General features: G+C 41.0%; 1 long non-coding RNA gene across 1 annotated transcript in view; it reads left to right on the top strand.

The window, feature by feature from the left end:
- LOC108400265 (uncharacterized) overlaps positions 1-26,432 on the top strand; it is a 1,191,208-nt gene that overhangs the window by 72,833 nt on the left and 1,091,943 nt on the right. The gene's annotated exons all lie outside the window — the stretch shown is intronic.

The following is a 26,432-nucleotide window of genomic DNA, read 5'->3' as shown; positions in this document are numbered from 1 at the left end:
GTCCTCTGCCCATTTTTTAATTGGATTATTTCCTTTTTGTTTGTTGAGGCATGTGACTCCTTTATATATTTTTGATGTCATTTATGAATATATTCTTCCATACTGTAGGATGCCAAATGAAATTTGTTCATTTTTCTTCTGTTTCTCTTGCCCAGGGATATATGTTCATGAAAAAGATGCTCATGTTTATATTCAAGATAGTTTTACCAATGTTTTCTTCTAAGAGTTTTATGGTTTCATGACTTACATTCAGGTTTTTGATCCATTTTAAGTTTAATTATCTGTATAGAGTTAGACAGTAATCCACTATCATTCTCTTTCATGTAGCTGTCCAATTTTGCCAACACCAGCTGTTGAAGAGGCTGTCATTTCCCCATTGTATATCCATGGCTCCTTTATCATATTAATTTACCATATATGCTTGGGTTAATATCTGGACTCTCTATTCTGTTCCACTGGTCTGTGGGTCTGTTTTTGTGCCTGTACCAAATTGTCTTGATTCCTATGGCTTTGTAGTAGAGCATGAAGTCAGGGAGCATAATTCCCCCTCTTTTTTCTTCCTTCTGAGGCTTGCTTTGGCTATTCGGGGTCTCTTGTCATTCCATATGAATTTTAGAACTATTTGCTCTAGTTCATTGAAGAATGCTGTAGGTATTTTGATAGGGACTGCATTGAATCTGTAGATTGCTTTAGGCAGGATGGCCATTTTGACAACATTAATTCTTCCTAGCCAAGAGCATGGGATGAATTTCCATTTATTAGTGTCCTCTTTAATTTCTCTTAAGAGTGTCTTGTGGTTTTCAGGGTATAGGTCTTTCACTTCCTTGGTTAGGTTTATTCCTAGGTATTTTATTCTTTTTGCTGCAATTGTGAATGGAATTGTTTTCCTGATTTCTTATTCTGCTAGTTCATTGTTAGTATATGGGAATGCAACAGATTTCCGTGTGTTAATTTTGTATCCTGCAACTTTGATGAAATCAGATATTAGATCTAATAGTTTTGGAGTGGATTCTTTAGGGTTTTTTATGTACAATATCATGTCATCTGCAAACAGTGACAGTTTAACTTCTTCATTGCCAATATGGACGCCTTTTATTTCTTTGTATTGTCTGATTGCTGTGGCTAGGACCTCCAGACCTATGTTGAATAGAAGTAGGTAGAGTCGGCACTGTTTGTCTTGTTCCTGATCTTAAAGGAAAAGATTTCAGCCTCTCACTGTTAAATATAATGTTGGCTGTGGGTTTGTCATATATGGCCTTTATTATGTTGTGGTTCTTGCCCTCTGTACCTATTTTGTTGAGAGTTTTTATCGTGAATGGATGTTGAATTTTGTCAAGTGCTTTTTCAGCATCTTTGAAGATGATCATGTGGTTTTTGTCCGTTTTGTTGATGTAGTGGATGACGTTGATGGTTTTTCGAATGTTGTACTATCTTTGCATCCCTGGGGTGAATCCCACTTGATCATGATGGATGATCTTTTTGATGTATTTTTGAATTGGTTTACTGATATTTTTGTTGAGTATTTTTGCATCTGTGCTTATCAGTGATATTGGTCTGTAATTTTCTTTTTTTGTGTGTCTTTGCCTGGTTTTGGTATTAGAGTGATGTTGGCCTCGTAGAATGAGTTTTGTAGTATTCCTTCCTCTTCTCCTTTCTGTAAAACTTTAAGGAGGATTGGTATTAGGTCTTCACTAAATCCTCCATAAAGTTCAGCAGTGAAACCAACCAGGAGTTTTGTTCTTAGGTAGCTTTTTGATTACCAATTCAATTTCTTTGCTGGTAATTGGTCTCTTCAGATTTTCTGTTTCTTCCTGGACAAGCTTTGGAAAGTTGTATTTTCCTAGAAAGTTGTCCATTTCTTCTAGGTTATCCTGTTTGTTACCATATATTTTTTCATAGTATTCTCTCATAATTCTTTGTATTTCTGTGGTGTCCATAGTGATTTTTCCTTTCTCATTTCTGATTCTCTTTATGTGTGTACACTCTCTTTTTTTCTTGATAAATGTGTCTAGAGGTTTATCTATTTTGTTTAATTTCTCAAAGAACCAGCTCCTGCTTTCATTGATTCTTTCTATTGTTTTGTTCTGCTCAATTTTATTTATTTCCACTTTAAACTTTATTATGTCCCTCCATCTACTGACTTTGGGCCTCATTTGTTCTTTTTCTAGTTCCATTAATTGTGAGTTTAGGCTTTTCATTTGGGATTGTTCTTCTTTCCTGAGTTAGGCCTGTATTACAATATATTTCTGTCTTAGCTCAGCTTTCACTGCATCCCACAGATTTTGTGTTGTGGAATTATTGTTGTCATTTGTCTCCATATATTGCTTGATCTCTGTTTTCATTTGGTCATTGACCCATTTATTATTTAAGAGCATGTTATTAAGCCTCCATGTGTTTGTGGGCTTTTTCATTTTCTTTGTGTAATTTTTTTCTAGTTTCATACGTTTGTGATCTGAGAAGCTGGTTGGTGCAATTTCAATCTTTTTTAATTTATTGAGGTTCTTTTTTTGGCCTAGTATATGATCTATTCCTGAAAATGTTCCATGTGCACTTGAGAAGAATGTGTATCCTGCTGCTTTTGGGTAGAGTGTTCTGTAGATGTCTGTTAGGGCAATTGGTTCTAATCTTTTGTTCAGTGCCTCTGCCTCTTTATTTATTTTCTGTCTGGTTGATCTGTCCTTTGGAGTAAATGGTGTGTTGAAATCTCTTAAAATGTATGTATTGCATTCTATTTACCCCTTTAGTTCTGTTAATATTTGTTTCACATATGTCAGTGCTTCTGTGTTGGGTGCATAGATACTTATAATAGTTATATCCTCTTGTTGGACTGACCCCTTTATCATTATGTAATGTCCTTCTTTCTCTCTTGTTACTTTCTTTGCTTCAAAGTCTATTTTGTCTGATATGAGTACTGCATGATTTTTTCTCCCTATTGTTTACATGAAATATCTTTTCCATCCCTTTACTTTTGGTCTGTGTATGTCTTTGGATTTGTAGTGAGTCTCTTGTATTGAGCATATAGATGGGTCTTGTTTTTTTTATCCATTCTGTAACTCTGAGTCTTTTGACTGGTGCATTCAGTCCATTTATATTTAGGGTGATAATCAATAGGTATGTACTTATTGCCATTGCAGGTTTTGGATTTGTGGCTACCAAAGATTCAAGGGCAGCTTCTTTACTATCTAACCATCTAACTTAACTCTCTTATTAAGCTATTATAAACACAGTCTGATGATTCTTTATTTCTCTCCCTTCTTTTTCTTCCTCCTCCACTCTTTACATGTTAGATGTTTTATTCTGTACTCTTTGTGTGTCTGTTGACTGACTTTATGGATAACTGATTTAATTTGTATTTAGTTAGTATTTAGTTGGTCTACTTCCTTTGCTGTGGTTTTATTTTCTCTGGTGACAACTTTTTAGCCTTAGGCATACTTCAGTCTGGAGCAGTCCCTTTGAAATATACTGTGGAGATGCTTTGTGGATGGTAAATTCCCCCAACGTTTGCTAATCTGGGAATTATTTAATTCCTCCTTCAACATAATTAATAATTTTGCTAGATAGACTATTCTTGGTTTGAAGCCCTTCTGTGTCATTGCATTAAATATATCATGCCACTCCCTTCTCACCTATAAGGTTCCTGCTGAGAAGTCTGATGACAGCCTGATGGATTTTCCTTTGTATGTAATCATTTTTCTCTCTCTGGCTGATTTTAATACTTTGTACTTGTCTTTGATCTTTGCCGTTTTAATTATTATATGTCTTGGTGTTTTCCTCATTGGGTCCCTTGTGTTGGAAGATCTGTGGACTTCCATGGCCTGAGAGACTATTTCCTTCCCCAGATTGGGGAAGTTTTCAGCAATTATTTCTTCAAAGACACTTTCTATCCCTTTTTCTCTCTTCTTCTGCTACCCCTTTAATGTGATTACTGTTCCATTTGGTTTGGTTACACAGTTCTCTTAATATTGTTTCATTCCTACAGATCGTTTTCTCTCTCTCTGCCTTGGCTTCTCTATATTCTTGTTCTCTCATTTCTATTCCATTAACAGTCTCCTCCACCTAATCTGGTCTACTCTTAAATCCCTCCATTTTTTGTTTCAATTTGGTTGTCTCCCTCCTGAATTCATCCCTTAGCTCTTGAATGTTCTTTTGTAGCTCCATCAGCATGCTTATGACTTTAAAAAAAAATTCTTTTTCAGGAAGATTGATGATTTCATTCTCACTGTGCTCTCTTTCTGGTCCTTGAGGGATTTTGGATTGAACAAGTTTCTTCTGCCTTTTCATGGTGATGAGAGTGGTCACCAGCAAATGGCACATGTGTCAGCTGGGAGAACACAGTTCCTTCCTCTTTGACCGTCACCTTGCCTGTCTCCACTGTCTGTGCCAGTTATCTGTGCACACGGAGCAGCCTCTGGGTTAATACCCTAAGTTGCCATCGGTGGGGCAGCCCCCAGGATGGCGTAGGGCACCGGTCAAGGTTGCAGGCCAACAACACGTTTGTCTGCCACAAGAAGAAGGCCCCTTCATGCCTCCCAGTCTCTGTGCCCATCTGCTCTGTCTGTGCCAGGCAGCCACGCACAGGGAGCAGCCTCTGGCTTAATCCCCTATCTGCTGTGGGTTGGGTGGCCCTCAGGATGGCCTAGGGCACTGGTGCAGTTTGCAGGCCAGCAGCTTGTGTTCTGCCACAAGAACAGAGTTCCTTCATGCCTCCCAGTCTCTTCGCCCATCTCCTCTGTCTGTGCAAGTCAACCCCACGCAGGGAGCAGCCTCTGGGTTAATCCCCTAAACTGCCATGTGTGTGGTGGCCCTTGGGATGGCATAGGACACTGGTGGGGTTTTCACATGAGTGGTGTGTGTTCTACCATGAGAACAAAGCCCCTTCATGCCTCCTGGTCTCTGCACCCATGTTCACTGTCTGTGCCTGTCAACCGCACACAGGCAGCTGCCTCTGAGTCTGGGCCACTTACCCGTGTACAGGGAGAACCCTCTGTTTTAAGCTGTCTGGTTGCTGTTGGCAGGGCTGCTTTCTGGCTGGTCTGCAGTAATGGTAGGGATAGCCAGTTTACTCGCAGGTGCCAGTGGGGAGGAAGGAACAGCAGTCTGATCATCATTGTAAGGGACCTCAGAACTGCATTGCCAACCAGGGGGATAGGGCACCTGAATTTCTTTAAGGTTCCCAGTCTGCTGGGCTGACTGCCAGAATGATTTTGTCCACCTGTTAAACCATTGTCCCTTTAAGACTTTTAAAGTGCCTGCTTTTCTTTTGTCCCACTGCAGCCAGCTGTGAGAATCTGTTCACAATCTTACACTTGGATTTTGCTTTTCTGCACCATGCAGTGTGTGTCTGTGCTCCTGGTGCAGATTACTAGGGCTGGTTATTTAGCAATCCTGTGCTTCCACTCCCTCCCCACTCTTATTCTTTTCCTCCCACCTGTGAGCGGGGTTGTGAGAAGTGCTCAGGTCCCACGGGTCATGGTTTCATACCATACCCTTTTCCATGAGATATTGGGTTCTCGCAGATGTAGACTGGCTGGTGTACTGTAACTTATGGTCATTCTTTTAGGAATAGTTGTGTTCGCTATATTTTCAAAATAGATAAAGTTTTGGGAGGATATTTCTGTCACCCTACTCATGCTGCTATCTTTTCCTCTCTCTCCTCTCTGACTGCTTTTAATACTCTGTCCTTATCTTTGATCTTTTCCATTTTAATTGTTATATGTCTTTGTGTTGTCTTCCTTGGGTCCCTTGTGTTGGTAGATCTGTGGACTTCTATGTCCTGAGAGACTATTTTCTTCTGCAGATAGGGGAAGTTTTCAGCAATTATTTTTTCTAAGACTCTTTCCGTCCCTTTTTCTCTTCTGGTACTTTTGTAATGCAAATTTTCTTCCATTTGGATTGATTACAGAGTTTTCTTATTATTGTTTCATTTGTAGAGATCTTTATTCCTCTCTCTGCCTCAGCTTCTTTGTATTTATGTTCTCTAATATCTATTCCATTTACTGCCTCTTCTACCTCTTCTAATCTGCTTTTAAATCTCTCCATTGTATATTTCACTTCAGGTACTGTATTTTTCAAAGTTTCTATCTCTTTCTTGAAGTCCTCCCTGAGATATTAATTATTTTTTGTAGCTCTGTGAGCATATTTATGATTTTTATTTTGAAATCTTTATCCAGATTGATGATTTCATCTTCATTGAACTCTTTTCTGATGTTTGAGGGATTTTGGGTTGAACAAGGTTCTTTTGCCACTTCACACTCCTATTGATTAATATGGAATAATAACTTTGTGTAGTGCCCTCTAGTGCCCAGGAACTCTACTCTCTGGAGCTGTCCAGTACCTGAAGCAATGGTTGGTGTTGTATGTGGTCAGTGCTGGTGCCTGCCTGGAAGAAAGAGCTTTTTCCTGATTTCCATAGTGCCTACCTCCATGGTGCAGGCCATTGGGCCAAGTGTGCTGGGGGTGGCCTTTGCATTACACCCCTGTAGCTGTCATAGGTGGAGTTGCCCTCTGGCCGACCTGGTGCAATGGTGGAAGCAGGAGGTTTGCAAGCCAGTGCTGGCTGTGTGGAAGGAATGGCAGGCTGTATATCACAGTTGGGGGCCTCGGGGTTGCATTCTTAGCAGGATGATGGAGCTCATGAATCTTCTGAAAGTTACAACCTGCTGTGATGAGTGTGCCAGGATGATTTTGTCCACCCGTCCTTTATCCTGAGCATCAAGCTCTGTGTAATCCTTCCCCCTTTAGCAGCCCTCTCACTGTTTGGAAGTCCTTCAAAACATCCACCTTTTTTTTGTCCAGGAGCACCCAGTTTTGGGTACCTTTTCTCCACAAGCAGCTAGAGTCTCAGTCTCTCTGAGTATTCTGTCTGTCTGCTTTTCAACCTCTCCAATCTCCAGAGCACCATGTAATGTGGGTTTGTGCTCCTGGAGTAGATCTCCAGGTGTGGGTATTTAGCAGTCCTATTTAGTATTCACCACATCATTTCTCTTCCTCCCACTAGTGAGCTGGGGTGAGGGGAGGGCTTGGGTCCCACCAAATTGTGGCTTTACTACGTTACCCTTTTCTGTGAGGTCTTCCCTTTTCCCCCGATGTAAGTCATCTATTGCAGTCTTCTTTCTAGTCACTCTTTAAGGATTAGTTGTATTTGCTTTATTTTCATGTTATATATGGTTTTGGGAGGAGATTCCTGTGTCTCTTCTCATGCCACCAACTTTTTCCTCCTCCTCTGTATCATCCCTTTTTGTACAGAATATGTCTGAGGTCCAGAAAGATTAAATTGCCTAGAAAGAAATGAAGACATGATTTGACACCTAACTCTTTAACTCCTACTTTTAAGCACTAAGTAGTAGCATTTTCTCTAAGGAAATATATCCTCTATGAGACTAAAAGAGGCTTGTAAATATAAGAGTTATTGCAAGTCTTTTCTCATTGGTAACCTAGATGCAAACCTACATGCTTTGGTTAAGATATTGCACACTTACTGTAATACATTATGTCAACTAAAATCTCCTTCTAACTTTTTCTGAGATTATTACAAGCTCTGCATTTCTAAAAACTGACCTTTTTCGACTTTTACAGTTTCATTAATATATTTAGTTAACAAGTTTGAAATATAAGAACATATTTTATCATTTAATACACTAGTGGCACAGATAATTAAAAAACTCAGCCTGAAAAAATTGTGTGACTTGATCTACTTTGTTTTTGCTGTCCCCTTCTAAATCTTCTGTACCTCTGTGACAACATTCATACTATGATTTAAGTGTAAATTACAACTTATGCAGATACAGTTCTTAGAGTGAAACTATTTTAGTCAGTGTCTTATGTATGAAATACATGGAGAAAAAATAAAGAGATCTTTTTTAGAGTAAGATACATGATCAGATAATCATGTATAAAGCTCTCATAAATATACCTTTAAAAATTTAGTATTGTTTTTCATCTATGCCATTTATATCATACAAATTTGTAAGATGTTCTTACTGTGATGCAGGTTGTAGTCTCCAAATTGATGCACAGAAAATTCCTTTACTCCTTTCATTAGAACAAATAGAAATATATCATTAAACATTAGCATCCTCTCACTTTTCATAAATGCACTAATTGAAAAAGAATATGTAGTTCCATGACACATTTTCTGAACAAATGTCCTGCTCAAGTCAGTCATGCAAAGTGTTGAATACAGTGCCTTCATTTCATTCCTCACTGAACTGAAAAAGCTCTTTCATCCTGTTTTTTTTATGTATTGAATCATTTGATCTTTTTTTTTTTTTGAGAGGGCATCTCTCATATTTATTGATCAAATGGTTGTTAACAACAATAAAATTCTATATAGGGGACTCAATGCACAATCATTAATCAACACCAAGCCTAATTCTCAACAGTCTCCAATCTTCTGAAGCATAACGAACAAATTCTTACATGGTGAACAAGTTCTTACATAGTGAATAAGTTCTTACATGGTGAACAGTGCAAGGGCAGTCATATCACAGAAACTATCGGTTTTGATCACGCATCATGAACTATAAACAATCAGGTCAAATATGATTAGTCATTTGATTTTTATACTTGATTTAAATGTGAATCCCACATTTCTCCCTTAATATTATTATTATTATTATTATTAATAAAATGCTGAAGTGGTAGGTAGATGCAAGATAAAGGTAGAAAACATAGTTTAGTGCTGTAAGAGGGCAAATGTAGATGATCAGGTATGTGCCTATAGACTAAGTATTAATCTAAGCTAGATAAGGGCAACAAAACATCCACAGATGCAGAAGATTTCTCTCAAAATAGGGGGGCTGAGGTTCTAAGCCTCACCTCTGTTGATCTGAATTCAGCAAAGTTGCAGTATACAAAATTAATACACAGAAATCTGTTGCTTTCCTATACACTAACAATGATCTAGCAGAAAGGGAAATCAGAAAAACAATTCCATTGACAATTGCATCAAAAAGAATAAAATACCGAGGAGTAAACCTAACCAAGGAAGTGAAAGACCTATACCTGAAAACTACAAGACACTCTTAAGAGTAATTAAAGAGGACACTAATAAATGGAAACTCATCCATGCTCTTGGCTAGGATGAATTAATGTTGTCAAAATGGCCATCCTTCCCAAAGCAATATACAGATTCAATGCAGTCCCTATCAAATTTCAACAGCATTCTTCATTGATCCAGAGCAAATAGTTCTAAAATTCATATGTAACCAAAAAAGACCCCAAATAGCCAAAGCAATCCTTAGAAGGAAGAATAAAGCAGGGGAGATCTCGTTTCCCAACTTCAAGCTCTACTACAAAGCCATAGACATCAAGACAATTTGGTCCTGGCATAAGAACAGACCCACGGACCAGTGGAACAGAATAGAGAGTCCAGATAGTAACCCAAACATATATGGTCTATTAATAAGAAAACGGAGCCATGGATATACAATGGGGTAATGACAGTCTCTTCAACAGCTGCTGTCAGCAAAACGGGACAGCTGCATGTAAGAGAATGAAACTGGATCATTGTCTAACCCCATACACAAAAGTAAATTCAAAAGGGAACAAAGACCTGAATATAAGTCATGAAACCATAAAACTCTTGGAAAAAAACATAGGCAAAACCTATTAGACATAAACATGAGTGACCTCTTCTTGAACATATCTCCCTGGGCAAGGAAAACAACAGCAAAAATGAGCAAGTGGGACTACATTAAGCTGAAAAGCTTCTGTACAGCGAAAGACACCATCAACAGAACAAAAAGGAACCCTACAGTATGGGAGAATATATTTGAAAATGACAGATCCGATAAAGGCTTGACATCCAGAATATATAAAGAGCTCACACACCTCAACAAACAAAAAACAAATAACCCAATTAAAAAATGGGCTTCTGTAGTAAACTGCCACAAAATTGGCAGATTGAAACAGCAGAAATTTGTTCTCTCATAATTCTGGAACCCAGAAATCTGAAATCAGTATCATGGGACTGAAATCAAGGCTCCAGAGGTTCTAAAAGAGAATCTGTTTCTTGTCTTTTCTAGCTTCTTGTGCTGCTGGCAGTCTTTGGCTTGTGGACAATCTCTGCCTCTGCCTTCACATGTTGCCTTCTCCTTTCTGTGTGTTAAATCACCTTCTACCTGTTGTCAGGAAACTTGTGACTGCATATGATGTGCACCCAGATGATCCAGAATAATCTCCCAATCTCAGGATCCTTAATTTAATTACATCTGCAAAGATCCTTTTTCTTTATAAGGTATCCTTATAGGTTCCATAGATTAGAACCTGATATCTTTGGGCAACATTATTCAACCCACTACAGTAATGTACTCATTACTATGAAGATTAATGAATTAACATATATAAGAGTTTAGAAAATGCAATTAAATATGGAGTACTATTGTTACTATTCTTTTTTGGCCATAAAACCACTGCATGGCTTAGTATTCATGGTTAGAGCAATTTTTGCTTCCTTGGACAATAAGACCCTCAGTAAGCCTGGCTGGCATAGATACAATAGGAGTGAATGAATGTTCACTTTATTTAGTAACATAAATGTAAGTCTGTTACCCAGGCATTCTTAATTTGTGGATACTTATTCTCCATAGAATTTGTCACCTCATACTTTGTTGTTTAGTTTTTAACCATTTAACATCTATGAATATTGGTGCTGACTTGTTATGGGGGAAGGCCTAACATTTACCTATTCTTGTGTGTAAATTGATTTTATATTTAGTCCGCTGATATAAGATATATTTTATAATGCCACACTACTAATTTAGTAGATTCTAAACTTTAGAGAAAATCAAATTGGTGATTTTTCTATTATGCAGAACATTTTGGCAGTTAAGGTGGATTAATTGATTACATGAGATATATATAATTATTTAGTTTTCAGGACTTACATCTCATTTAATCTTGTCTACAATATTTGAGTACTGGAATAAGTAAGTACTGGAGTGTTTATGATGTGATACTAAGCTTTCTCCACTTGGTGGTTACAGTGATTAAAGTGCTGATCAATTTTACTTTGAGAACTTTATTAATTTTCAATTAAGATTTAATTATCAGAACTACTTTAAAATTCTTTATTCCTGTTAATATTTTTCTGAACCTATTATCACTACTTGAAGTAAGTAGCTTTATTACATTCTTGGACTCACAGTTTAGGAAACTTTTTTGAACTTTGTCTTTTAAAATATTGGAATAGTTTTTTCTAGTTTGACAGTTGAAGTGCTGAAAGTAGCTAATTAATGGTTCTGTTTTTAAACAATTTATGAATAAATTTTCAAATTTTATGAGCAAAAAAAATTCCACCTAATATTTTAACTTGGGTAATGTATGAAAATAGTACTTGAGTGTCCTACAACTTATAATAGTATTTGTTTTTCTTTTTTCCTTTTAATATGTTTATATTTGCTTGGGAGCCAATGATAAATTTATAGAATAAACCCTGAAGGAAAATCCTTATGTTAATCTTATGTAGTCAGTTCTTTCTCCATCTAGTTCTAAAAAAGGATGTTAAACACTAAATCTTAAGCCTAAATCAAAATAATGATATTTATCATTATGTTTATGATCTTCACTATGTGACACGTTTTTCTGTTTCATGGTGTATTTATCTGTAGTCACATATTACTTAAAGAAAAGTAATTTTTGATGCTAAGCTTAAACAGCTTTTTTTCTGGGAAAACACATTGTTACTATTATAAAGCTGTAGGGTTTGTTGTTTTCAATAATAATACTTGTTTTTATCTGAAATTCATGCTGTTAACAATAAAAACAATTAAAATAGAGGCCCTGCCTTTAGTGAACTCAAAATGAGAGAAATATATTTTTATGCAGCTAAGATTTATTCCTAAGGAATCAGTTGGAAAATTGAATGTTGCCACTCATTTGTTTCCATTAATGAGTTAATGTCATAAAAGTTTGTAAGAATTTATTATTAGAGGACTCAAACTGTCTGAGACAGAAGGAGCAGCTGAAATTTAAAATTTTACTGATCCTAACTTGAAGTACGTAGAATTTATTTTTTACCTTGTATATTTTGTAATGGAGTCTCCTCCTTTACTTCAAAAAAGGGCAGCATGCATATTTCAAAAATTTGAAAATTTTTTTCCTAGTGAATTTCATCCAATTGTTGGTTTGGGTTATCTAGATTTAAAATTTTCTGGTGAACTAAGTTTATATAAACAATTTTAATGAACAATGCTGAAATGATTATTCTTATATATGTTTCCTTGTATCCTCTGTGACAGTTTTCCTAGTTTCTAAACTAGAATTATAATTCATGGGTTGTGGGTGATAAACATTGTAAGTTTCCTAGGTAATATTACCAAATTTCTCTTCAAAGTAGTTTTGACAGTTTGATACTCTTAGTAGTGAAAGGAAAGGAGCGACACACAGCAGCAATTCACCGGAGAATTCCGCTTTATTAGGGAAAGGTGCTGGGTTATATAGGAAAGGGCATGAATTGATTGAGGTGTTACTTCTACGGGGCTGGTGGCTGTTGGCTAGGTGCTGGGATTGGGAGGGGGGCGAGAGGTGATTGGGCTTCAGGTGGCGCCGGCGAGAACCGAGGACCCCGAAGAAAAGCTGGAAGTTTGCCATCTTACTGGTGGGGGCCCTTCATGCAACCCCTTTCTCCTCTATGGGGTTGTGGATGTTGCTTTCTCTCTGGCTGCTTCCTGCTGAACGGGGGTGGAGAAGGGAGTGAGAGCTTGAGGATTGGGAGGAAAGGGTTGATAGGACTCCCCACAGTAAGGACGAGTAGATGTGGACTTCTTCAGGTTGGAAATTAATGAAGGTTCCCTGTAACCATAGGTCGAGGACATGTTGATTCCAATAGTGCCAAGAGGATATGGGTGTCAGGAGCCAGGCGTCTGCAGCCATTGTTTCCAGGAACAGTTTCCAGTGGAGAGAGGGGTCCATCTCAGCGTGTGGTGAGGAGGTCACCTGAGGGTGAGGGATCTTCTGTGGCCAGAAGCTGGTAGTTCCTGAGTAAAAGCTGGTTGAAAGCTTGATTAGAGATTTTTCCGACTTGGGATTTGATGAACTTTATTATACAGGGTAAGAAGAGACAGGCGAGAAGAATGATTATTATGGGGCCTGCAATGGGCCTGAGCCAGGTAAGGAGGGGGTTTGTTAGTATTGAAGAGAATGGGTTGGAATTGGAAGCAGAGTGGAGGCTGGAGGCAAGGTCCGTGAGTTTGGTAATGTCAGTTTCTACAATGCCGGATTCGTTGATGTAATAGCACTCTTCCCGGAGGAAGACGCAGGTGCTGCCTTTCTCGGCTGTAAGCAGATCTAGGGCCCGCCGGTTTTGAAGGGTGACTTTAGCTAGTGAAGTCTTTGGAGAGAGGCTAGGGAATCAGCAGTGGATGTCAGGGCTCCCTCAAGTTTGGTGTTGAGATCTCTAACTGCCCATAGAGAGTGACCTAAGGCTCCTCCCAGAAACCCTGCCCCAATGGCTGAGGTGGTCAAAGAGATACCGACCATGATGGGAAGGAAAGCAGCCCTTTTTGTGCACGAGGGCAAGGGAGGTTGGAGCTCAAGAAATTCTGCCATGCTGTAAAGTGTAAGCTGTGGGATTAGGGTGATGAGAATGCAGGGTGTATCGGAGTTGGGAGGCAGTGAGTTGAAAAGACTGCCATTACACCAAAAGAAGTGTCCTGGTTGTGTAAAAGTCTTAGAGCCAGAGGTAGGGGTGTAGATAGAGAGGCAGTGAAGTGCGCTGGAGGCGGGTGAAGTTGGGCCTACACAGTGGTGGATGGTGAGATTATCTGTGTATTCTGGTTCTCATAGGGGTATGTCTGACAGGGGGCAGAGGGGTTGTCTTTCTGCATGGAAGCAGTAGTTGGAAATATTAAGGGGCACGGCGGCCAGCAGTGGGAGCTGTAGTGATACGCACAAGAAACAATTGGCGGTGTTAAGGGTGTGGTTGAGAAAGATGGTGGTGTCCTGAAAGAGCTGTAATGAAGAGTAGGAGAAATGGGAAGAGGGGCGGGGATAAGAAGATGAAGAGGCGCCGTCAAGAGTTTGGATAATGACTTTTTCAGAATGTCTGATATCTGATGCAACTTGAGAGATCTGGGAATGAGAGGGAACATACTTTCGAGAGATGAAGGGTACCATGGGGGGTCGAGGACCCCCATAGTAAACTGAGGCTGTGACTCCGGCAGCCCATCGAGAGTCCCAGGGATCTGGGATTGATAAGGAGAATGAGCCGTTGGGATATTTCATGAAACGGTTGGAGGAGTAATACTGTGGGTACTGAAAGTTACCCATGTAGTGAATGGCGCAAGACCAGTAGGGACATCTCCCGTAGGTGTCTGGCCATCGCCTGCAATAGGCTTGTTTTTGGTCATAGAGGAAGCAGAGGTAGGGAGAATAAGGGTAGCTGCTAGTGAACACTTCGGTGGAGGGAGGAAAGTGGAGGTATAAAGGCTCAGAGCAGCTGTTCATAGGGCAGTCTGGTGTGGCAATGAGGGCAGTAACTTTTGTTTGATGCTGTGTGTAAGTCTGTCTGACTTTGAATCGCCATACAAAGGAGGCTGGGGTGGTGGGGAAGACAGTAGGAATGAGGAAAAAAAGCGAGAGAGCGATAAAGGAGGAAAAAGTCATGATTCGGGTATGGATGGCAAAGGGGGTGAACGGGATTTTGGAGGAAAGAGGACAGTAAGGTCAGGAGTCTGGAGGGAGGGAGAGTCTGTAAACTTTTGTAGGTTAAGAGATCTTTTAGGTGATGTGGGGACAGAATGGTAAGGGGCGCCCTGAATGTCAGTTTATGAGCTGCCTTCTGCAAGAGCTGTCTAGCGGCTAATGCTCGTAGGCAGGGGGCTGATCTCCGAACTGTGGTGTCTAATTGCTTGGAGAGATAAGCTACTGGGGCAAAGAATGGGCCATAATATTGGCCTAGGACTCCTAGAGCTTGAATGGACCTCTCACGAATGTATAGTGAGAAGGGCTTCGACAAATCAGGAAGATGGAGAGCTGGGGCTTCCACAAGGGCTTGACGGAGCTTAATGAAGGAGTGTCGGGGTGAGGAGGATAATTGTTCTTTAGGGGGGCCCTTTCTGAGGTTGTATAGGGGTCTTGCCAACAGGGAGAAGTTAGGGATCTATGCTCTAAAATATCTAGCCAGGCCTAGAAAGGAAAGGATTTCTGTCTTGGTTTTGGGAATGGGCAGGTCAGAGAGGAGCCATTTTCTGTCTAAGGTAATGGACTTTCTTTATTGAGATAGAAGGAATCTGAGGTAAGTGACAGGAGGGGAAGAGATTTGAGCTTTGACGGGGGATACTTGGTAACCTCTGGAAGCTAGAAGGTTAAATAGGGAGTCAGTGTCAAGTTGAGACTGTTCCCATGAGGGACTGCAGAGTAGAAGATTGTCCATGTATTGTAATAAGGTGGACTTGGAGTGATCATGATGAAACTGTTTGAGGTCCTGAGCTAGGACCTGTCTAAAAATATGGGGACTATCTCGGAAGCTTTGTGGCAAAACTGTCCAAGTGAGTTGTTCAGAATGTCTTGTGTATGGGTCCGTCCAGGTGAAGATGAAAAAGTCTTGGAAGCAGGGGTCTAGAGAGATAGAAAAATCCCTCTAGGTCCTTGAGATCTAGGACTGATAAGTGGGATGCTGAGGCAAGGATCTGCGATAAAAGGCTGTATGGATTTGGAACTAAGGGATGGATAGGGACAATGGCTATGTTGATGAGGCGAAGGTCTTGGACGAGGCAGAAAGATCCGTTTTTTGTTTTTTTTTTTTTGAGATGGCATCTCTCATATTTATTGATCAAATGGTTGTTAACTACAATAAGATTCTGTATAGGGGACTCAATGCACAATCATTAATCAACCCCAAGCCTAATTCTCAACAGTCTCCAATCTTCTGAAGCATAACGAACAAGTTCTTATATGGTGAACAAGTTCTTACACAGTGCGTAAGTTCTTACATGGTGAACAGTGCAAGGGCAGTCATATCACAGAAACTTTCAGTTTTTGTTTTTTTTATTTTTTTAATTTTTTTTTTATTTTTGAGAGGGCATCTCTCATATTTATTGATCAAATGGTTGTTAACAACAATAAAATTCTGTATAGGGGGGTCAATGCTCAATGCACAATCATTAATCCATCTCAAGCCTAATTCTCGTCAGTCTCCAATCTTCTGAAGCATTCGTACATGGTGAACGAATTCTTACATAGTGAATAAATTGTTACATGGTGAAAGTACAAGGGCATTCATCACAGAAACTTTCAGTTTTGATCACGCATTATGAATTATAAACAATCAGGTCAAATATGAATATTCATTTGATTTTTATACTTGATTTATATGTGGATCCCACATTTCTGCCTTTATTATTATTATTATTATTATTTTTAATGAAATGCTGAAGTGGTAGGGAGATGCAAGATAAAGGTAGAAAACATAGTTTAGTGTTGTAAGAGGGCAAATTCGTTGTCTCACTGTATGCACATGCCAGCCTAGACATCTCCCTCCTCATTCCTATGGCAAGTCCAGGAGACGGTGAGGTGGACGCAGCCACAACCGCAGCATTGCCCGGATCCCTGTGGAGGTTTTTTGATGATCATGCCCCGGCACAAGTCCTCCAGAGAGTGCTGATGCTGGAAGCTCCTCCTCATATCGTATCTTAGTTAATTTTCTGGGTAGCCAAGCTAGGCCTTGATCTTCTGCATAGAAACAAACAGACCCTTTTCCCACACTTTGACATGCCCTCTATACCACTGTGTTGAATTCACTGGTGGTCAGCACACAGGAACTGCCTTTTTTTTTTTTTTATTAAGAGAGAGGAATATTATCAGAAAAGAGTACCTCCATAGCTGATCATCTGACACACTTTACGTGATCAACATTAAGGATATTTAAAGCATGTGTTGATCTTTGATTTACTAATAGTTTTATCCTAGCAAGGAGTAATCCCCCTTTTCTTTCTTTCTTTATTTTTTAATCTTTAATCTACACTTACATGAAGAATACTATGTTTAATATGCTCTCCCCTATATCAGGTCCCCCCTAAAAACCACATTACGGTTACTGTCCATCAGCTTAGCAAAATGTTGTAGAATCACTACTTGTCCTCTCTGTGTTGTACAGCTCACCCTCCCCTTTCACCCTCCCCCCATGCATGCTAATCTTAATACCCCCCTTCTTCTTCCCCCCCCTTATCCCTCCCTGCCCACCCATCCTCCCCAGTTCCTTTCCCTTTGGTACCTGTTAGTCCATTTTTGGGTTCTGTAATTCCGCTGCTCTTTTGTTCCTTCAGTTTTTCCTTTGTTCTTATACTCCTCAGATGAGTGAAATCATTTGGTATTTCTCTTTCTCTGCTTGGCTTATTTCACTGAGCATAATATTCTGCAGCTCCATCCATGTTGCTGCAAATGGTTGGATTTTTCTACTTCTTATGGCTGAGTAGTATTCCATTGTGTATATGTACCACATCTTCTTTATCCATGCATCTACCGATGGACATTTAGGTTGCTTCCAATTCTTGGCTATTGTAAATAGTGCTGCGATAAACATAGGAGTGCATCTGTCTTTCTCAAACTTGATTGCTGCATTCTTAGGGTAAATTCCTAGGAGTGGAACTCCTGGGTCAAATGGTAGGTCTGCTTTGAGCATTTTGATGAACCTCCATACTGCTTTCCACAATGGTTGAACTAATTTACATTCCCACCAGCAGTGTAGGAGGGTTCCCCTTTCTCCACAGCCTCGCTAACATTTGTTGTTGTTTGTGTTTTGGATGGCAGCTATCCTTACTGGTGTGAGGTGATACCTCATTGTAGTTTTAATTTGCATTTCTCTGATAATTAGCGTTGTGGAGCATGTTTTCATGTGTCTGTTGGCCATCTGTATTTCTTTTTTAGAGAACTGTCTGTTCAGTTCCTCTGCCCATTTTTTAATTGGGTTATTTGTTTTTTGTTTGTTGAGGTGTGTGAGCTCTTTATATATTCTGGATGTCAAGCCTTTATCGGATCTGTCATTTTCAAATATATTCTCCCATACTGTAGGGTTCCTTTTTGTTCTGTTGATGGTGTCTTTCGCTGTACAGAAGCTTTTCAGCTTAATGTAGTTCCACTTGCTCATTTTTGCTGTTGTTTTCCTTGCCCAGGGAGATATGTTCAAGAATAGGTCACTCATGTTTATGTCTAATAGGTTTTGCCTATGTTTTTTTCCAATAGTTTTATGGTTTCATGACTTACATTCAGGTCTTTGATCCATTTCAAATTTACTTTTGTGTATGGGGTTAGACAATGGTCCACTTTCATTCTCTTATATGTAGCTGTGCAGTTTTGCCAGCACCATCTGTTGAAGAGACTGTCATTTCCCCATTGTATGTCCATGGCTCCTTTATCAAATATTAATAGACCATATATGTTTGGGTTAATTTCTGTAGTCTCTTATCTCTTCCACTGGTCTGTGGCTCTGTTCTTGTGCCAGTACCAAATTGTCTTGATTACTATGGCTTTGTAGTATAGCTTGAAGTTGGGAAGTGAGATCCTCTCTACTTTATTCTTCCTTTTCAGGATTGCTTTGGCTATTCGGGGTCTTTGGTGTTTCCATATGAATTTTTGAATTATTTGTTCCAATTAATTGAAGAATGTTGCTGGTAATTTGAGAGGGATTGCATCAAATCTGTATATGGCTTTGGGCAGGATGGCCATTTTGACGATATTAATTCTTCCTAGCCATGAGCATGGGATGAGTTTCCATTTATTAGTGTCCCCTTTAATTTCTCTTAAGAGTGACTTGTAGTTTTCAGAGTATAAGTCTTTCACTTCTTTGGTTAGGTTTATTCCTAGGTATTTTATTCTTTTTGATGCAATGGTGAATGGAATTGTTTTCCTGATTTCTCTTTCTATTGGTTCTTTGTTAGTGTATAGGAAAGCTACAGATTTTTGTGTGCTAATTTTGTATCCTTCAACTTTGGTGTATACCGATATCAGTTCTAGTAGTGTTGGAGTGAAGTCTTTAGGGTTTTTTCTGTACAGTATCATATCATCTGCAAATAGTGACAGTTTAACTTCTTCTTTACCAATATGGATTCCTTGTATGTCTTTGTTTTGTCTGATTGCTGTGGCTAGGACCTCTAGTACTATGTTAAATAACAGTGGGGAGAGTGGGCATCCCTGTCTTGTTCCCGATTTCAGAGTAAAAGCTTTCAGCTTCTTGCTGTTCAGCATGATGTTGGCTGTGGGTTTATCATAGATGGCCTTTATTATGTTGAGTTACTTCCCCTCTATATCCATTTTGCTGAGAGTTTTTATCATGAATGGATGTTGAATTCTGTCAAATGCTTTCTCAGCATCTATGGAGATGATCATGTGGTTTTTGTCTTTCTTTTTGTTTATGTGGTGGATGAAGTTGATGGATTTTCGAATGTTGTACCATCCTTGCATCCCTGGGATGAATCCCACTTGGTCATGGTGTATGATCCTCTTGATATACTGTTGAATTCTGTTTGCTAATATTTTATTGAGTATTTTTACATCTACATTCATCAGGGATATTGGTCTGTAATTTTCTTTTTTGGTGGGGTCTTTGCCTGGTTTTGATATTAGGGTGATGTTGGCTTCATAGAATGAGTTTGGGAGTATTCCTTCTTCTTCTATTTTTTGTAACACTTCAAGGAGAATGGGTATTATGTCTTCTCTGTGTGTCTGATAAAATTCCGAGGTAAATCCGTCCGGCCCCGGGGTTTTGTTCTTGGGTAGTTTTTTGATTACCGTTTCAATTTCTTTGCTTGTAATTGGTTTGTTTAGCTTTTGTGCTTCTTCCTTGGTCAGTCTTGGGAGGTTGCATTTTTCTAGGAAGTTGTCCATTTCTTCTAGGTTTTCCAGCTTGTTGGCATATAGGTTTTCATAGTAGTCTTTAATAATTCTTTGTATTTCTGTGGAGTCTGTCGTGATTTTTCCATTCTCATTTCTGATTATGTTGATTTGTGTTGATTCTCTTTTTCTCTTAATAAGTTGGGCTAGAGGCTTATCTATTTTGTTTATTTTCTCAAAGAACCAGCTCTTGGTTTCGTTGATTTTTGGTATTGTTTTATTCTTCTCAATTTTGTTTATTTCTTCTCTGATCTTTATTATGTCCCTCCTTCTGCTGACTTCAGGCCTCATTTGTTCTTCTTTTTCCAGTTTTGATAATTGTGATGTTAGACTATTCATTTCGGATTGTTCTTCCTTCCTCAAGTGTGCCTGGATTGCTATATACTTTCCTCTTAAGACTGCTTTCGCTGCATCCCACAGAAGTTGGGGCTTTGTGTTGTTGTTGTCATTTGTTTCTATATATTCCTTGATCTCTATTTTGATTTGTTCATTGATCCATTGATTATTTAGTAGCATGTTGTTAAGCCTCCATGTGTTTGTGAGCCTTTTTGTTTTCTTTGTAGAATTTATTTCTACTTTTATACCTTTGTGGTCTGAAAAATTGGTTGGTAGAATTTCAATATTTTGGAATTTACTGAGGCTCTTTTTGTGAGCTATTATGTTGTCTATTCTGGAGAATGTTCCATGTGCACTTGAGAAGAATGTATATCCTGTTGCTTTTGGATGTAGAGTTCTATAGATGTCTATTAGGTCCATCTGTTCTAGTGTGTTGGTCAGTGCCTGTGTGTCCTTACTTATTTTCTGCCCGGTGGATCTATCCTTTGGGTTGAGTGGTGTGTTGAAGTCTCCTAAAATGAATGCATTGCAGTCTATTTCCCTCTTTAGTTCTGTTAGTATTTTTTTCACATATGCTGGTGCTCCTGTATTGGGTGCATATATATTTAGAATGGTTATATCCTCTTGTTGGACTGAGCCCTTTATCATTACGTAGTGTCCTTCTTTATCTCTTGTTACTTTCTTTGTTTTGAAGTCTATTTTGTCTGATATTAGTACTGCAACCCCTGCTTTCTTCTCACTGTTGTTTTTCTGAAATAAGTTTTTCCATCCCTTGACTTTTAGTCTGTGCTTGTCTTTGGGTTTAAGGTGAGTTTCTTGTAAGCAGCATATAGATGGGTCTTGCTTTTTTATCCATTCTATTTCTCTGTGTCTTTTGATTGGTGTATTAAGTCCATTTACATTTAGGGTGACTATTGAGAGATATGTACTTATTGCCATTGCAGGCTTTAGATTCGTGATTACCAAAGGTTCAAGGTTAGCTTCTTTAGTATCTTACTGCCTAACTTAGCTCGCTTTTTGAGATGTTATATACACTGTCTGGAGATTCTTTTCTTCTCTCCCTTCTTATTCTCCTCCTCCATTCTTCATATGTTGTGTGTTTTGTTCTGTGCTCTTTTTAGGGGTGCTCCCATTTAGAGCAGTCCCTGTAGGATGCCCTGTATAGGTGGTTTGTGGGAAGCAAATTCCCTAAGCTTTTGCTTGTCTGAGAATTGTTTAATCCCGCCATCATATTTAAATGGTAGTCGTGCTGGATACAGTATCCTTGGTTCAAGGCCCTTCTGTTTCATTGCATTAAATATATCATGCCATTCTCTTCTGGCCTGTAGGGTTTCCTTCGAGAAGTCTGATGTTAGCCTTATGGGTTTTCCTTTATAGGTGACCTTTTTTTCTCTAGCTGCCTTTAAAACTCTTTTTTTTGTCCTTGGTCCTTGCCATTTTAATTATTATGTGTGTTGGTGTTGTCCTCCTTGGATCCTTTCTGTTGGGGGTTCTGTGTATTTCCGTGGTCTGTTTGATTATTTCCTCCCCCAGTTTGGGGAAGTTTTCAGCAATTATTTCTTCAAAGAGACTTTCTATCCCTTTTCCTCTTTCTTCTTCTTCTGGAACCCCTATAATACGAATATTACTCCTTTTTGATTGGTCACATAGTTCTCTTAGTATTGTTTCATTCCTGGAGATCCTTTTATCTCTCTCTATGTCAGCTTCTATATGTTCCTGTTCTCTGGTTTGTATTCCTTCAATGGCCTCTTGCATCTTATCCATTCTGCTTATAAATCCTTTCAGGGATTGTTTCACTTCTGTGATCTCCTTCCTGACATCTGTGATCTCCCTCCGGACTTCATCCCATTGCTCTTGCATTTTTCTCTGCATCTCATCCCATTGCTCTTCCATTTTTCTCTGCATCTCTGTCAGGATGTTCATGATTTTTATTTTGAATTCTTTTTCAGGAGGACTTGTTAGGTCTGTCTCCTCAGGTGTTGTCTCTGTGATCTCTGTCTTCCTGTAGTTTTGCCTTTTCATGGTGATAGAGATAGTTTGCAGAGCTGGTATGAGTGACCGCTGGAAGAGCTTCCCTTCTTGTTGGTTTGTGGCCTTCCTCTCCTGGGAGAATAGCGACCTGTATTGGCTTATTCTTGTCAGCTGTGTGCAGACAGGGCTTCTGCTACCTGCCCGTTTGCTATTGAGTTTATCTCCGCTGTGGCCTGGATGGGGCTGCTCCTCGAAAATGGTGGATCCCTGTTGGAGGGTGAGTGGCCGGGAGGCTCTTTATGTCCGTAAGGGGCCTCTGTGCTCCCTGTTGCCCAGGGGTTTAGAGTGCCCAGAGATCCCCATATTCCCTGCCTCTGGTCTAAGTGTCCTGTCCTGCCCCTTTAAGACTTCCAAACGCACTCTCCGAACCAAAACAACAACAGCAACAACGAAAGACGTAAAAAGAAAAAAAAAAAAAAGGAAAAAACGCGGATTTTCTTAGTCCTCAGGCACCGGTCCCAGGGACCCACCCACTGTTCCTGCCGCCCTGCCTCCCTAGCACTGGGGCCCCCGTCCCTTCAAGTCCTCCAAAAAACACTTGCCAAAAAAAAAAAAGTGAAAAACACGCGACCCTCTCCATCCCTAGGCGCCAGTCCCAGGCACCCGCTCACCGGCCCTGCCACCCTGCCTCCCTGGCACTGGAGTCCCTGTCCCCGTAAGGCCTCCAAAAAGCACTCCCCAAAAAGAAAGAAAGAAAAAAAGGGAGAAACGCATGTTTTTCTTTGTCTTCAGGCGCAGTTCCCAGACACCCACCCACTGGTCTTGCTGCCCTTGCCTCCCTGGTATTGGGGTCCGCGTCCCTCCAATGCTTCCAAAAAGCACTCGCCAAAAAAAAAAAAAAAAAGGGAAAAACGTGCGGTTTTCTTTGTCCTCATGTGCCAGCCCCAGGCACCTGCCCACCAGTCCCGCCGCCCTGTCTCCTTAGTATTGGGAAAAATGCGCGATTTTCTTTGTCCTCTGACACCGGTCTCAGTCGCCCACTCACCAGTCTTGCTGCCCTGTTTCGCTGGTATTGATGTCCCTGTCCCTTTAAGACTTCCAAAAAGCACTCACAAAAAAAAAAAAGGGAAAAACGCGCGATATTCTTTGTCCTCAGGCGCCTGTCCCACGTACCCGCTCACCGGTCCTGCTGCCCTGCCTCCCTAGCACCGGGGTCCCTGTCCCTTTAAGGCTTCCAAAAAGCACTCACCAAAAAAAAAACCGCTCCGGTTTCTTTTCACCCGCTGGGAGCCGGGGGGAGGTGCGCTCAGGTCCCGCCGGTCCGGGGCTTGTACCTTACCCCCTTCACAAGGCGCTGGGTTCTTGCAGGTGTGGATGTGGTCTGGATGTTGTCCTGTGTCCTCTGGTCTCTATTTTAGGAAAGTTTTCTTTTTTATATTTTCATAGATCTATGTGTTTTTGGGAGGAGATTTCCACTGCTCTACTCAGACCGCCATCTTGGCTCCACCAGCTCCGTTGATTTTTTAACAGCTAATATTGGGGTATTAAATGGGGAGTGAGTGGGTCTGAGATAATTTTTGTTTAAGAGATCTTGAATGCTGGTTTGGAGGCCTATGAGGGCTGAAGTGGTTAGGGGATTCTGGGCCTGACAGATATACTGAGAGGGGTCACGTAATTTGATAGAGGCAGGAGGACATAGAGCTACGGAGGGGCTTGTAATGTCCCAAACTTTGGGATTAATAGGGTGTATGAGGGCGGAACTGGAGCTTTCATTGGGTAGAGGGGGGTCGTCGGCTATGAGGGCCATCACAAAGGGAGTACTAGGGGCTGTGGGAGTGGATATAGTTATGGAAACGTGGAGGAGAGAAAGGATGTCCCGTCCTAGTAAAGGGATGGGACACTGGGGCATAACCAGGAAGGAGTGGGAGAAAGGTATGGGATTGTCTTGGATTGTGCATAAAAGGGGGGGGGTTTAATGGGAAAATCTGTTTACCTCTTACCCCGACTATAGGAGTAACGGCTGGTGTGGTAGGGCCCCGGTATTCTCGCAAGACTGAGAAGGTGGCTCCTGTATCTAGGAGGAAGGAGATGGGGCGACTGTCTACTGTTAAAGTAACCCTGGGCTCCTGTTTGGTGATGGAAATAGTTGGGCAAGATGCCCCCAGGCCCCATCAATCTTCTTCTGCCAGCCCCACTACAGCGGGCTTAGGATGGGGGTTGTTCGTCCAGCCTCCCCTTCAGGTGATTGGGCTATCAGACCCCCAGGGGCCCTTTTTGTGGCATCTGGGGCATGGGGTGGTAGGAGATCTGGGGGAGGGGCATGCCCTTGACCAATGTCCCTCTTTTCCACACTTGAAACATGCTCCTGGGGGGGGCTTGTTTGTAGAGGGGCGCCCAGGTTGTGGTTTTATCAGCTGGGCCAACATTTCAAAATTGGCCTGATTAGCCTTTTGTTTACGCTGTTCTTTCTCCTCCTCCCGGTTATGGAAGACTTTAAAGACCACTGTTAGGATCTCAGTCTGTGGGGTAGCGGGGCCCTGTTCTAATTTTTTGAGTTTAGCTTTAATGTTCGGGTAGCTTTGAGCTAGGAAGTATGTCATAAGGACATGTTTTCCTTCAGGTGTTTCTCGGTCTAGGCTGGTATACTGTAATAGGGCTTGAGTGAGTCTGTCTAAGAACTCGGGAGGGGGTTCCGGTTCTCTTTTGAATTATGTCTTGGAGCTTTTGAAAATTGACTACTTTACGAGCTGCCTTTTTCAGACCTGCTATTAATCAGGAGGCAAAAATATCTCGAGAGCAGAGACCCACGGTGGTGTTATAATCCCAGTGTGGGTCTTGTTTGGGGACAGCAGTGGGGCCAGGGGGTAGGTGGGGTCAGTCCTGTGGGTTTCGGTAGCGCGCATTTGGGCGAAGTCCCAAACTCGTTTATGCTCTTCAGGGAGGAGAGTATTAACCAGGAGGATGAATATGTCATGATGTGTGAGGTTGTAAGACTGGAGGGTCCATTGAAACTCCCTGATGTATGTTGTGGGATCAGTGGAAAAGGAACTTAGGCATTTCTCTAGTTGGGCTAAATCTCCTAAGGAGAAAGGGACGTGATCGCGCACGATGCTTTCGGATTCTGCTACCTCCCGGAGGGGGATAATAATTTTGGGAGGCTCTCAGGACCGAGTCTGCTGGGGACTGAAGGGTTCTGGCTCAGTCTGTGGGGGAGTGACACGGTCTAGTCGTGCAGGTCCTGAAGGGGGGCAAAGAAAATAAAGTAAGATAGAATTGGACCCACGTGTTGCCAGCCAGCAGCCCAGCTCCTTGCCTCTGCCGCTCTAAATGGTCTTGAACTCATGACTCTGAGGTTAAGAGTCCCATGCTCTACTAACTGAGCTACAGCAGGGCTCCAGTTAATTGCTTATCGAATGTGTAAACAGAATGTTCTTTGTTCTCCATTCCTGCCACATCGGCAAGTGGGGGAAGGGCATAGCTAGAAGCAGGGGTGGTGTTTCTACACATCTTCAAGGTCTCCCTATTTTCAGAGTGAGGAGTCTTGGCTCATCTTTGAGGACAAGATATGTTTTTGTGGACAGATAACTTCCAAGGACTGCACCGGTTATTCTCTAGCTTGTGCTTTCCCATGCTGAGTTCAGACATGGGGGAAGGTGCTTTCCCATTCTCCCTACAAACATGTGAGAAGACAAAGGTGGTCCCTAACAGGGGATAAACAGGTGATGAGGGCAAAGACGGAGGAGGCTCCCGGCACATAGTTAAATGGGGGGCTGAAAGGCTCAGGCTTAATCTGTGGAGTCGAAGGCGGAGGAGGTGAGATGGGGGAGGAGATGGTGGGGGAGAAAGGGAGAAGGGCTGTTGTAGGAGAAGAAAGGGAAGGGAGTGAAAGGGAGGCTTCTGTGGGGGTGTTGGCTTGCAGGCTAGGAGAACTTGGGAGGGGGCGGGGGGAGGAGGAGGCGGAAAGCTTCAATATAGGGAATCTCCTTCCATTTTTTCAGGTGCTGGCAGTAGTTAAAGAGGTTGCGAGTGATGTTAGGATCAAGAGTTCCCCCTGCAGGCCATTGGTTGTTATTGTCTAGGGTGTATGTCGGCCAATCTTGGGAGCAGTATTTATGGAGAAGTTTTGGTTTTATATCAGGTGTCAGGGAGAGGGTAGCCAGATGCTTAAGCAGGCATTCAAGAGGTGAACTTTCAGGGAGGGATGAGGAGGCTCCCATGGCTAAAGGACAGAGAAGGAGACAAACGGGAAGACGAACGGAGATCCTCAGACTGGAAGCAGACCGCAAGGAGACAAAGGG

The sequence above is a fragment of the Manis javanica genome, chromosome 1 (assembly GCF_040802235.1).
Source record: "Manis javanica isolate MJ-LG chromosome 1, MJ_LKY, whole genome shotgun sequence".
NCBI classification, from domain to species: Eukaryota; Metazoa; Chordata; class Mammalia; order Pholidota; family Manidae; genus Manis; species Manis javanica.
Note: the sequence above shows the minus strand (reverse complement) of the source record. Positions and strands in the feature narration are given on the sequence as shown.